Source organism: Lactuca serriola, chromosome 7 (genome assembly GCF_051521515.1).
Source record: "Lactuca serriola cultivar US96UC23 chromosome 7, Lser_US96UC23_V15, whole genome shotgun sequence".
NCBI classification, from domain to species: Eukaryota; Viridiplantae; Streptophyta; class Magnoliopsida; order Asterales; family Asteraceae; genus Lactuca; species Lactuca serriola.
This window is the reverse complement of record NC_136414.1, coordinates 23162998-23178041: the sequence shown is the minus strand read 5'-3', so window position 1 is coordinate 23178041 and position 15044 is coordinate 23162998.

The window sequence follows — 15044 nt, the reverse complement described above, 5'->3', positions numbered from 1 at the left end:
CCGCTAGATGACTGGATTACAATGACATCGATGCCTCTCGTCCTTTTATCATAAGACAACTATCTACCCATGTTCTACCCAACATTTTATTAGATAAAATATACATTTTTAGACACAGTTTAAAACCTGTATAATATGTTCATTCAAAACACATTCCAGATAAAAGATGAGGCACATAAACATGACACATATTTCATAGAGAATAAATCATATCTATGAGATTAGAAGATAACATCGATACACTCACATAACACATATACTTAGTACGTTAAATCGATACTTGTATAAAATCGTGCATTTGAAAGAGATTAGGTACCCCCTTCAAATCAACACTGTTATATATATAAACACATAACACGTTTTTCATAGTAAATACTTCGTATTTATGTATTAGAATAAAGTAACTACACACTCACACCAAACATATACTTAATACATTCAAACAATACTTGTATTAAAATCGTGTTTATGAAAGGGACTATACACTCACTTGCTCAGAAGACGATCGGACAGCACTACGACTTGCAGAAGTAGTAATCCTCAGCAGATCTGGAAGATCTCTTCAAAAATCAAACTTCTCGCGGGCAAAGCTTCGGCTCGGGAACCGCACTTCTTGGGATCTTCGGGATCTCGGGACTTGCCTCGGGGCTAGAGAATAATACCGGGGCTTCAGGGTATTTCTGGCACGCAAATCGATGCAAAACGGGAGAGAGAAGAGAGAAAATAGCAACCCTAAATGGCTGGCCCTTCAAATCTATTTATAGGGCAAATTTGGCCCTTGCCACGTCGTGGCAACCTTGTTCCACGTCGTGGGCTTGGTCGTCACTGCATGCGTCATCCCAAGTTGCATCTGGGGGCCTCCCGGAGGTGTCAGTACACTTGCCACGTCGTGGCAACCTTGTTCCACGTCGTGGGCTCTGATAGTTTTGGGGTTTCGCGCCCCGAACTTCAGAAATTCATAACTTTCGCATACGAACTCCGTTTTCGACGTTCTTTATATCGCCGCGAAGGTGAGATTATGATCTACAACTCTCGTTTAGACTCCATTGGCTAATTTTGAATTGATTTTTAATATATTATATGTATATTACTTATATATTATCTTTCGTGGGCCGGGACAGGAAAACTCCGTTCGAAATTCATAACTCCTTCATCTGAACTCCGATTCCGTCCGTCTTTCCGTTGTTGCACTACTATCGATGAGATCTTCAATTCTCATTTAGATCACTAAGGATAGATATCTATCTACCTTAAATTCACTATTTACATCGCGTTGGGTCGCGCTGGGTCGTGCCGTTTCTGTCGCGAAACTTCGACAGGTCATAACTTCTTCGTTATAACTCGGATTTTGGCGTTCTTTATATGCACGGAAACCTTGTGACATATACTACAACTTGGTTAAGATTAATCCCTCTAAATAATCTTCCATAAAAAATTCATTTTTGATTCTTATCGTCTCTAAATTGACTAGCCCTGATCTACAGGCGTTACAATTATCTCCCCCTTAGGATGATTACGTCCCGAAATCATTAATGAAATAGGATTCGTATACTGACTCCATAAGTTATCTCTCCATTCTAAGTAATAACCTTGATAGGTCGTTTCCCGATGACCTCTCATCGTAGTCGGACTCAACTTGATATGACCACTAGGGTCGGAATAGCAACCATCTTACTAGTCATTAACGAAACAATGGTAATGACATACTTGAATAAAAACGAACTCAATTACAAGCTTCTTGGTAACCTTGTGACTTTCCCTGATCCAAGCGTGAGTCCTGTGTTTCCAATAGTATAGATCTCTACTACTATTCACACCTACTCATACTCGTCCCAAGTATTGTCTCGCAGTCCCCAAGTCCTAAAATCACAAAACAATTTAACACATACTAATGTGTCCAATTAATCATAAAAATTCTCCTAGACTCTACTAGTACTTCTTCCATGCGTATCTTCTATCATCAATCATACTTCAACTCGATTGGTGATGGAAATTCTAGATTATGGGACAACTTCAAGAATTACACCAATTGTTCCATCATCCTGCCAATCGAAGGTGTACTTCAGACGTATCGTACTCCTCTTAACGTTCTGTTATTTTATCACACATATTCTAAAGGCAGGATACCACTCTTACGATATCCTTCGATAGGTGTCATTCAACACATCAGGTAACAAAACCAGGGTTTATATTAATTCTTGAAACTATTACACAAAAGTTCAAGTTCACCCTATACTATGCCCCTAATAGGCTACACTTCCTGATACTAGCTATACCTTAATACGAAGTCTTCATCCTTGATTCCTCGCTTTATCATCTGCTTCGTCAAGGATCATTTAAAATGCTTCTGCCTTTGGCTGTGGCAGTGCATTTGGTTTTGCTCCCTCATTCTTCTTCGGGCAGTCCCTAGATAAATGCCCTTCTCCTCGACATTCATAACACACCCTATTTTTGGATACACACTTGTTGGCATAATGCCCTGTCTTTCCACACTTGTAGCAAGTCACCTCTTCATCGCATCTCTCAAAATGTTTCAGTGGAATATTTAGCTTTGTAGCTTCTTCCCTCTTTGGGCAGTCCTGTTTGAAGTGCCCTTCCTTATTGCATCCGTAACATACATTTTCATTGAATGTACATTCATTGGCATAATGTCCATGCTTTCCACACTTAAAACATGTCACCTCTTCACCACTTTTTCTCGAGTTTTTCTTTTTGCATTTCCCGCACCATTTTTCTTCATCTCCTCTTTTTCTAGACTTCGAGAACATGTTGCTCTTGTCAGACTTTGAAGACCCCTCAATTTTCCTCTTTTTTCCAACTTCAACCTTGTTGGCGATACAACCATTGATCACTTCTTCGACTGACTTAGCAACCCTGATAGTTGTCTCAAGAGTAGGTTCCTGGCGTACTGGCACAATATGTTCATCCTTACTTTTTTGAAGTAAACGCCTTGTTTCCTCCATCTGATGATCCAACATCATTCGCACCATTGCATATACTTCCGCCATCGTGATTGGCTCAGGTGCATCTGATAGCTCTGGTGCACTCCCAATCATGTGTGGCTCAGGCTGCGGGTTATCGTTTCCGAATCCATTTTGTGTGTTTTCCATTTCGATCTATACACCAAATTAGGTGAATTTAGATCTCCATTTCGATAGACGTTCAAATCATCCTTTTGACTCCGAAACGTGTACATGCTAGTTCTAATACCGTAGACGTACGCTTAGAATCCTAAACACATAAGGTTTCCAGACCCGGTCGGCAACAGACCGTAGATCCGAACAAACAATATCATATATGGCAAACATATAGCATTTAGCACATAAAAGCATTTTAGGCATCTTTCTTAAAGCATACTAGTGCTCGTGTCAATTTAGGTGTACTGCCTAAAATATAAAAGACACACTCAACTCACAATCATCGCTTAGCATCCTAAGTTTAAGTCTAGAAATTTCCTACAAATTCCTAGTTCGCTTAAACTAATGCTCTGATACCAACTGTGACATCCCCAATTTCACGGCCAGAAAAGACCGATTTGTTTATGCTTTGTTTTATAAAATCAGAGTAAATTCTTTTGATTTAAAAGAGTTGCGGAATTTGTTCCCAAAACAAAATATGATAAGAGTTTATCAAAGCATTTCTTTAAAGAAATGTATTTTCATTATATAACAAAATCTCTGGATGTCATGTTCAATACAGACCAAAAGCATAAACATAACAAAATAGACTTTAAAAAGTTATTTATAACTACTGATCTATAATCCAAAACCCTCATCAAGTCCACCAACTTATACTCTTGTGCCATTACCTGTAATGCAAAGAAAACTGAGTGGGTCAGACTTGGGAGCCTGGTGAGCATTTAGGGTTTTCAACCCACAATAAATAATTAATTTAATTTCATCAACCAATACTAACCCAATTACCCATTCCCGTTATTCTCACCTTACGTCCCTAAGACAACTAACACAAGGGACCTAGTCAAAGAATATTTCATCGGGGCGACAACACATGCTTCGGGGGTTCCTCAGCAATATAAGTCAAATAAGGCAACCATGAGGGGATGGAATACAGCGAATGAACACCCAAGTTCATTAACACCTATAGGTTATGAGCCTGCTAGCGTTCCACTGGACTGTCTAGAAAAGTCCGTGGTCGTCATCTAAATTCCACTAGATGACTGGATTACAATGACATCGATGCCTCTCGTCCTTTTATCATAAGACAACTATCTACCCATGTTCTACCCAACGTTTTATTAGATAAAATATACATTTTTAGACACAGTTTAAAACCTGTATAATATGTTCATTCAAAACACATTCCAGATAAAAGATGAGGCACATAAACATGACACATATTTCATAGAGAATAAATCATATCTATGAGATTAGAAGATAACATCGATACACTCACATAACACATATACTTAGTACGTTAAATCGATACTTGTATAAAATCGTGCATTTGAAAGAGATTAGGTACCCCCTTCAAATCAACACTGTTATATATATAAACACATAACACGTTTTTCATAGTAAATACTTCGTATTTATGTATTAGAATAAAGTAACTACACACTCACACCAAACATATACTTAATACATTCAAACAATACTTGTATTAAAATTGTGTTTATGAAAGGGACTATACACTCACTTGCTCAGAAGACGATCGGACAGCACTACGACTTGCAGAAGTAGTAATCCTCAGCAGATCTGGAAGATCTCTTCAAAAATCGAACTTCTCGCGGGCAGAGCTTCGGCTCGGGAACCGCACTTCTTGGGATCTTCGGGATCTCGGGACTTGCCTCGGGGCTAGAGAATAATACCGGGGCTTCGGGGTATTTCTGGCACGCAAATCGATGCAAAACGGGAGAGAGAAGAGAGAAAATAGCAGCCCTAAACGGCTGGCCCTTCAAATCTATTTATAGGGCAAATTTGGCCCTTGCCACGTCGTGGCAACCTTGTTCCACGTCGTGGGCTTGGTCGTCACTGCATGCGTCATCCCAAGTTGCATCTGGGGGCCTCCTGGAGGTGTCGGGACACTTGCCACGTCGTGGAAACCTTGTTCCACGTCGTGGGCTCTGACAGTTTTGGGGTTTCGCGCCCCGAACTTCAGAAATTCATAACTTTCGCATACGAACTCCGTTTTCGACGTTCTTTATATCGCCGCGAAGGTGAGATTATGATCTACAACTCTCGTTTAGACTCCATTGGCTAATTTTGAATTGATTTTTAATATATTATAAGTATATTACTTATATATTATCTTTCGTGGGTCGGGACAGGAAAACTCCGTTCGAAATTCATAACTCCTTCATCTGAACTCCGATTCCGTCCGTCTTTCCGTTGTTGCACTACTATCGATGAGATCTTCAATTCTCATTTAGATCACTAAGGATAGATATCTATCTACCTTAAATTCACTATTTACATCGTGTTGGGTCGCGCTGGGTCGTGCCGTTTCTGTCGCGAAACTTCGACAGGTCATAACTTCTTCGTTATAACTCGGATTTTGGCGTTCTTTATATGCACGGAAACCTTGTGACATATACTAAAACTTGGTTAAGATTAATCCCTCTAAATAATCTTCCATCAAAAAGTCATTTTTGATGCTTATCGTCTCTAAATTGACTAGCCCTTATCTACAGGCGTTACAATTATCTCCCCCTTAGGATGATTACGTCCCGGAATCATTAATGAATTAGGATTCGTATACTGACTCCATAAGTTATCTCTCCATTCTAAGTAATAACCTTGATGGGTCGTTTCCCGATGACCTCTCATCGTAGTCGGACTCAATTTGATATGACCACTAGGGTCGGAATAGCAACCATCTTACTAGTCATTAACGAAACAATGCTAATGACATACTTGAATAAAAACGAACTCAATTACAAGCTTCTTGGTAACCTTGTGACTTTCCCTGATCCAAGCGTGAGTCCTGTGCTTCCAGTAGTATAGATCTCTACTACTATTCACACCTACTCATACTCGTCCCAAGTATTGTCTCGCAGTCCCCAAGTCCTAAAATCACAAAACAATTTAACACATACTAATGTGTCCAATTAATCATAAAAATTCACCTAGACTCTACTAGTACTTCTTCCATGCGTATCTTCTATCATCAATCATACTTCAACTCGATTGGTGATGGAAATTCTAGATTATGGGACAACTTCAAGAATTACACCAATTGTTCCATCATCCTGCCAATCGAAGGTGTAATTCAGACGTATCGTACTCCTCTTAACGCTCTGTTATTTTATCACACATATTCTAAAGGCAGGATACCACTCTTACGATATCCTTCGATAGGTGTCATTCAACACATCAGGTAACAAAACCAGGGTTTATATTAATTCTTGAAACTATTACACAAAAGTTCAAGTTCACCCTATACTATGCCCCTAATAGGCTACACTTCCTGATACTAGCTATACCTTAATACGAAGTCTTCATCCTTGATTCCTCGCTTTATCATCTGCTTCGTCAAGGATCATTTAAAATGCTTCTGCCTTTGGCTGTGGCAGTGCATTTGGTTTTGCTCCCTCATTCTTCTTCGGGCAGTCCCTAGATAAATGCCCTTCTCCTCGACATTCATAACACACCCTATTTTTAGATACACACTTGTTGGCATAATGCCCTGTCTTTCCACACTTGTAGCAAGTCACCTCTTCATCGCATCTCTCAAAATGTTTCAGTGGAATATTTGGCTTTGTAGCTTCTTCCCTCTTTGGGCAGTCCTGTTTGAAGTGCCCTTCCTTATTACATCCGTAACATACCTTTTCATTGAATGTACATTCTTTGGCATAATGTCCATGCTTTCCACACTTAAAACATGTCACCTCTTCACCACTTTTTCTCGAGTTTTTCTTTTTGCATTTCCCGCACCATTTTTCTTCATCTCCTCTTTTTCTAGACTTCGAGAACATGTTGCTCTTGTCAGACTTTGAAGACCCCTCAATTTTCCTCTTTTTTCCAACTTCAACCTTGTTGGCGATACAACCATTGATCACTTCTTCGACTGACTTAGCAACCCTGATAGTTGTCTCAAGAGTAGGTTCCTGGCGTACTGGCACAATATGTTCATCCTTACTTTGTTGAAGTAAACGCCTTGTTTCCTCCATCTGATGATCCAACATCATTCGCACCATTGCATATACTTCCGCCATCGTGATTGGCTCAGGTGCAGCTGATAGCTCTGGTGCACTCCCAATCATGTGTGGCTCAGGCTGCGGGTTATCGTTTCCGAATCCATTTTGTGTGTTTTCCATTTCGATCTATACACCAAATTAGGTGAATTTAGATCTCCATTTCGATAGACGTTCAAATCATCCTTTTGACTCCGAAACGTGTACATGCTAGTTCTAATACCGTAGACGTACGCTTAGAATCCTAAACACATAAGGTTTCCAGACCCGGTCGGCAACAGACCGTAGATCCGAACAAACAATATCATATATGGCAAACATATAGCATTTAGCACATAAAAGCATTTTAGGCATCTTTCTTAAAGCATACTAGTGCTCGTGTCAATTTAGGTGTACTGCCTAAAATATAAAAGACACACTCAACTCACAATCATCGCTTAGCATCCTAAGTTTAAGTCTAGAAATTTCCTACAAATTCCTAGTTCGCTTAAACTAATGCTCTGATACCAACTGTGACATCCCCAATTTCACGGCCAGAAAAGACCGATTTGTTTATGCTTTGTTTTATAAAATCAGAGTAAATTCTTTTGATTTAAAAGAGTTGCGGAATTTGTTCCCAAAACAAAATATGATAAGAGTTTATCAAAGCATTTCTTTAAAGAAATGTATTTTCATTATATAACAAAATCTCTGGATGTCATGTTCAATACAGACCAAAAGCATAAACATAACAAAATAGACTTTAAAAAGTTATTTATAACTACTGATCTATAATCCAAAACCCTCATCAAGTCCACCAACTTATACTCTTGTGCCATTACCTGTAATGCAAAGAAAACTGAGTGGGTCAGACTTGGGAGCCTGGTGAGCATTTAGGGTTTTCAACCCACAATAAATAATTAATTTAATTTCATCAACCAATACTAACCCAATTACCCATTCCCGTTATTCTCACCTTACGTCCCTAAGACAACTAACACAAGGGACCTAGTCAAAGAATATTTCATCGGGGCGACAACACATGCTTCGGGGGTTCCTCAGCAATATAAGTCAAATAAGGCAACCATGAGGGGATGGAATACAGCGAATGAAAACCCAAGTTCATTAACACCTACCGGTTATGAGCCTGCTAGCGTTCCACTGGACTGTCTAGAAAAGTCCGTGGTCGTCATCTAAATTCCGCTAGATGACTGGATTACAATGACATCGATGCCTCTCGTCCTTTTATCATAAGACAACTATCTACCCATGTTCTACCCAACATTTTATTAGATAAAATATACATTTTTAGACACAGTTTAAAACCTGTATAATATGTTCATTCAAAACACATTCCAGATAAAAGATGAGGCACATAAACATGACACATATTTCATAGAGAATAAATCATATCTATGAGATTAGAAGATAACATCGATACACTCACATAACACATATACTTAGTACGTTAAATCGATACTTGTATAAAATCGTGCATTTGAAAGAGATTAGGTACCCCCTTCAAATCAACACTGTTATATATATAAACACATAACACGTTTTTCATAGTAAATACTTCGTATTTATGTATTAGAATAAAGTAACTACACACTCACACCAAACATATACTTAATACATTCAAACAATACTTGTATTAAAATCGTGTTTATGAAAGGGACTATACACTCACTTGCTCAGAAGACGATCGGACAGCACTACGACTTGCAGAAGTAGTAATCCTCAGCAGATCTGGAAGATCTCTTCAAAAATCAAACTTCTCGCGGGCAAAGCTTCGGCTCGGGAACCACACTTCTTGGGATCTTCGGGATCTCGGGACTTGCCTCGGGGCTAGAGAATAATACCGGGGCTTCAGGGTATTTCTGGCACGCAAATCGATGCAAAACGGGAGAGAGAAGAGAGAAAATAGCAACCCTAAACGGCTGGCCCTTCAAATCTATTTATAGGGCAAATTTGGCCCTTGCCACGTCGTGGCAACCTTGTTCCACGTCGTGGGCTTGGTCGTCACTGCATGCGTCATCCCAAGTTGCATCTGGGGGCCTCCCGGAGGTGTCAGGACACTTGCCACGTCGTGGCAACCTTGTTCCACGTCGTGGGCTCTGACAAATTTGGGGTTTCGTGCCCCGAACTTCAGAAATTCATAACTTTCGCATACGAACTCCGTTTTCGACGTTCTTTATATCGCCGCGAAGGTGAGATTATGATCTACAACTCTCTTTTAGACTCCATTGGCTAATTTTGAATTGATTTTTAATATATTATAAGTATATTACTTATATATTATCTTTCGTGGGTCGGGACAGGAAAACTCCGTTCGAAATTCATAACTCCTTCATCTGAACTCCGATTCCGTCCGTCTTTCCGTTGTTGCACTACTATCGATGAGATCTTCAATTCTCATTTAGATCACTAAGGATAGATATCTATCTACCTTAAATTCACTATTTACATCGCGTTGGGTCGCGCTGGGTCGTGCCGTTTCTGTCGCGAAACTTCGACAGGTCATAACTTCTTCGTTATAACTCGGATTTTGGCGTTCTTTATATGCACGGAAACCTTGTGACATATACTACAACTTGGTTAAGATTAATCCCTCTAAATAATCTTCCATCAAAAAGTCATTTTTGATGCTTATCGTCTCTAAATTGACTAGCCCTGATCTACAGGCGTTACAATTATCTCCCCCTTAGGATGATTACGTCCCGGAATCATTAATGAATTAGGATTCGTATACTGACTCCATAAGTTATCTCTCCATTCTAAGTAATAACCTTGATGGGTCGTTTCCCGATGACCTCTCACCGTAGTCGGACTCAATTTGATATGACCACTAGGGTCGGAATAGCAACCATCTTACTAGTCATTAACGAAACAATGCTAATGACATACTTGAATAAAAACGAACTCAATTACAAGCTTCTTGGTAACCTTGTGACTTTCCCTGATCCAAGCGTGAGTCCTGTGCTTCCAGTAGTATAGATCTCTACTACTATTCACACCTACTCATACTCGTCCCAAGTATTGTCTCGCAGTCCCCAAGTCCTAAAATCACAAAACAATTTAACACATACTAATGTGTCCAATTAATCATAAAAATTCTCCTAGACTCTACTAGTACTTCTTCCATGCGTATCTTCTATCATCAATCATACTTCAACTCGATTGGTGATGGAAATTCTAGATTATGGGACAACTTCAAGAATTACACCAATTGTTCCATCATCCTGCCAATCGAAGGTATAATTCAGACGTATCGTACTCCTCTTAACGTTCTGTTATTTTATCACACATATTCTAAAGGCAGGATACCACTCTTACGATATCCTTCGATAGGTGTCATTCAACACATCAGGTAACAAAACCAAGGTTTATATTAATTCTTGAAACTATTACACAAAATTTCAAGTTCACCCTATACTATGCCCCTAATAGGCTACACTTCCTGATACTAGCTATACCTTAATACGAAGTCTTCATCCTTGATTCCTCGCTTTATCATCTGCTTCGTCAAGGATCATTTAAAATGCTTCTGCCTTTGGCTGTGGCAGTGCATTTGGTTTTGCTCCCTCATTCTTCTTCGGGCAGTCCCTAGATAAATGCCCTTCTCCTCGACATTCATAACACACCCTATTTTTAGATACACACTTGTTGGCATAATGCCCTGTCTTTCCACACTTGTAGCAAGTCACCTCTTCATCGCATCTCTCAAAATGTTTCAGTGGAATATTTGGCTTTGTAGCTTCTTCCCTCTTTGGGCAGTCCTGTTTGAAGTGCCCTTCCTTATTACATCCGTAACATACCTTTTCATTGAATGTACATTCTTTGGCATAATGTCCATGCTTTCCACACTTAAAACATGTCACCTCTTCACCACTTTTTCTCGAGTTTTTCTTTTTGCATTTCCCGCACCATTTTTCTTCATCTCCTCTTTTTCTAGACTTCGAGAACATGTTGCTCTTGTCAGACTTTGAAGACCCCTCAATTTTCCTCTTTTTTCCAACTTCAACCTTGTTGGCGATACAACCATTGATCACTTCTTCGACTGACTTAGCAACCCTGATAGTTGTCTCAAGAGTAGGTTCCTGGCGTACTGGCACAATATGTTCATCCTTACTTTGTTGAAGTAAACGCCTTGTTTCCTCCATCTGATGATCCAACATCATTCGCACCATTGCATATACTTCCGCCATCGTGATTGGCTCAGGTGCAGCTGATAGCTCTGGTGCACTCCCAATCATGTGTGGCTCAGGCTGCGGGTTATCGTTTCCGAATCCATTTTGTGTGTTTTCCATTTCGATCTATACACCAAATTAGGTGAATTTAGATCTCCATTTCGATAGACGTTCAAATCATCCTTTTGACTCCGAAACGTGTACATGCTAGTTCTAATACCGTAGACGTACGCTTAGAATCCTAAACACATAAGGTTTCCAGACCCGGTCGGCAACAGACCGTAGATCCGAACAAACAATATCATATATGGCAAACATATAGCATTTAGCACATAAAAGCATTTTAGGCATCTTTCTTAAAGCATACTAGTGCTCGTGTCAATTTAGGTGTACTGCCTAAAATATAAAAGACACACTCAACTCACAATCATCGCTTAGCATCCTAAGTTTAAGTCTAGAAATTTCCTACAAATTCCTAGTTCGCTTAAACTAATGCTCTGATACCAACTGTGACATCCCCAATTTCACGGCCAGAAAAGACCGATTTGTTTATGCTTTGTTTTATAAAATCAGAGTAAATTCTTTTGATTTAAAAGAGTTGCGGAATTTGTTCCCAAAACAAAATATGATAAGAGTTTATCAAAGCATTTCTTTAAAGAAATGTATTTTCATTATATAACAAAATCTCTGGATGTCATGTTCAATACAGACCAAAAGCATAAACATAACAAAATAGACTTTAAAAAGTTATTTATAACTACTGATCTATAATCCAAAACCCTCATCAAGTCCACCAACTTATACTCTTGTGCCATTACCTGTAATGCAAAGAAAACTGAGTGGGTCAGACTTGGGAGCCTGGTGAGCATTTAGGGTTTTCAACCCACAATAAATAATTAATTTAATTTCATCAACCAATACTAACCCAATTACCCATTCCCGTTATTCTCACCTTACGTCCCTAAGACAACTAACACAAGGGACCTAGTCAAAGAATATTTCATCGGGGCGACAACACATGCTTCGGGGGTTCCTCAGCAATATAAGTCAAATAAGGCAACCATGAGGGGATGGAATACAGCGAATGAAAACCCAAGTTCATTAACACCTACCGGTTATGAGCCTGCTAGCGTTCCACTGGACTGTCTAGAAAAGTCCGTGGTCGTCATCTAAATTCCGCTAGATGACTGGATTACAATGACATCGATGCCTCTCGTCCTTTTATCATAAGACAACTATCTACCCATGTTCTACCCAACATTTTATTAGATAAAATATACATTTTTAGACACAGTTTAAAACCTGTATAATATGTTCATTCAAAACACATTCCAGATAAAAGATGAGGCACATAAACATGACACATATTTCATAGAGAATAAATCATATCTATGAGATTAGAAGATAACATCGATACACTCACATAACACATATACTTAGTACGTTAAATCGATACTTGTATAAAATCGTGCATTTGAAAGAGATTAGGTACCCCCTTCAAATCAACACTGTTATATATATAAACACATAACACGTTTTTCATAGTAAATACTTCGTATTTATGTATTAGAATAAAGTAACTACACACTCACACCAAACATATACTTAATACATTCAAACAATACTTGTATTAAAATCGTGTTTATGAAAGGGACTATACACTCACTTGCTCAGAAGACGATCGGACAGCACTACGACTTGCAGAAGTAGTAATCCTCAGCAGATCTGGAAGATCTCTTCAAAAATCAAACTTCTCGCGGGCAAAGCTTCGGCTCGGGAACCGCACTTCTTGGGATCTTCGGGATCTCGGGACTTGCCTCGGGGCTAGAGAATAATACCGGGGCTTCAGGGTATTTCTGGCACGCAAATCGATGCAAAACGGGAGAGAGAAGAGAGAAAATAGCAACCCTAAACGGCTGGCCCTTCAAATCTATTTATAGGGCAAATTTGGCCCTTGCCACGTCGTGGCAACCTTGTTCCACGTCGTGGGCTTGGTCGTCACTGCATGCGTCATCCCAAGTTGCATCTGGGGGCCTCCCGGAGGTGTCAGGACACTTGCCACGTCGTGGCAACCTTGTTCCACGTCGTGGGCTCTGACAAATTTGGGGTTTCGTGCCCCGAACTTCAGAAATTCATAACTTTCGCATACGAACTCCGTTTTCGACGTTCTTTATATCGCCGCGAAGGTGAGATTATGATCTACAACTCTCTTTTAGACTCCATTGGCTAATTTTGAATTGATTTTTAATATATTATAAGTATATTACTTATATATTATCTTTCGTGGGTCGGGACAGGAAAACTCCGTTCGAAATTCATAACTCCTTCATCTGAACTCCGATTCCGTCCGTCTTTCCGTTGTTGCACTACTATCGATGAGATCTTCAATTCTCATTTAGATCACTAAGGATAGATATCTATCTACCTTAAATTCACTATTTACATCGCGTTGGGTCGCGCTGGGTCGTGCCGTTTCTGTCGCGAAACTTCGACAGGTCATAACTTCTTCGTTATAACTCGGATTTTGGCGTTCTTTATATGCACGGAAACCTTGTGACATATACTACAACTTGGTTAAGATTAATCCCTCTAAATAATCTTCCATCAAAAAGTCATTTTTGATGCTTATCGTCTCTAAATTGACTAGCCCTGATCTACAGGCGTTACAATTATCTCCCCCTTAGGATGATTACGTCCCGGAATCATTAATGAATTAGGATTCGTATACTGACTCCATAAGTTATCTCTCCATTCTAAGTAATAACCTTGATGGGTCGTTTCCCGATGACCTCTCATCGTAGTCGGACTCAATTTGATATGACCACTAGGGTCGGAATAGCAACCATCTTACTAGTCATTAACGAAACAATGCTAATGACATACTTGAATAAAAACGAACTCAATTACAAGCTTCTTGGTAACCTTGTGACTTTCCCTGATCCAAGCGTGAGTCCTGTGCTTCCAGTAGTATAGATCTCTACTACTATTCACACCTACTCATACTCGTCCCAAGTATTGTCTCGCAGTCCCCAAGTCCTAAAATCACAAAACAATTTAACACATACTAATGTGTCCAATTAATCATAAAAATTCTCCTAGACTCTACTAGTACTTCTTCCATGCGTATCTTCTATCATCAATCATACTTCAACTCGATTGGTGATGGAAATTCTAGATTATGGGACAACTTCAAGAATTACACCAATTGTTCCATCATCCTGCCAATCGAAGGTATAATTCAGACGTATCGTACTCCTCTTAACGTTCTGTTATTTTATCACACATATTCTAAAGGCAGGATACCACTCTTACGATATCCTTCGATAGGTGTCATTCAACACATCAGGTAACAAAACCAAGGTTTATATTAATTCTTGAAACTATTACACAAAATTTCAAGTTCACCCTATACTATGCCCCTAATAGGCTACACTTCCTGATACTAGCTATACCTTAATACGAAGTCTTCATCCTTGATTCCTCGCTTTATCATCTGCTTCGTCAAGGATCATTTAAAATGCTTCTGCCTTTGGCTGTGGCAGTGCATTTGGTTTTGCTCCCTCATTCTTCTTCGGGCAGTCCCTAGATAAATGCCCTTCTCCTCGACATTCATAACACACCCTATTTTTAGATACACACTTGTTGGCATAATGCCCTGTCTTTCCACACTTGTAGCAAGTCACCTCTTCATCGCATCTCTCAAAATGTTTCAGTGGAATATT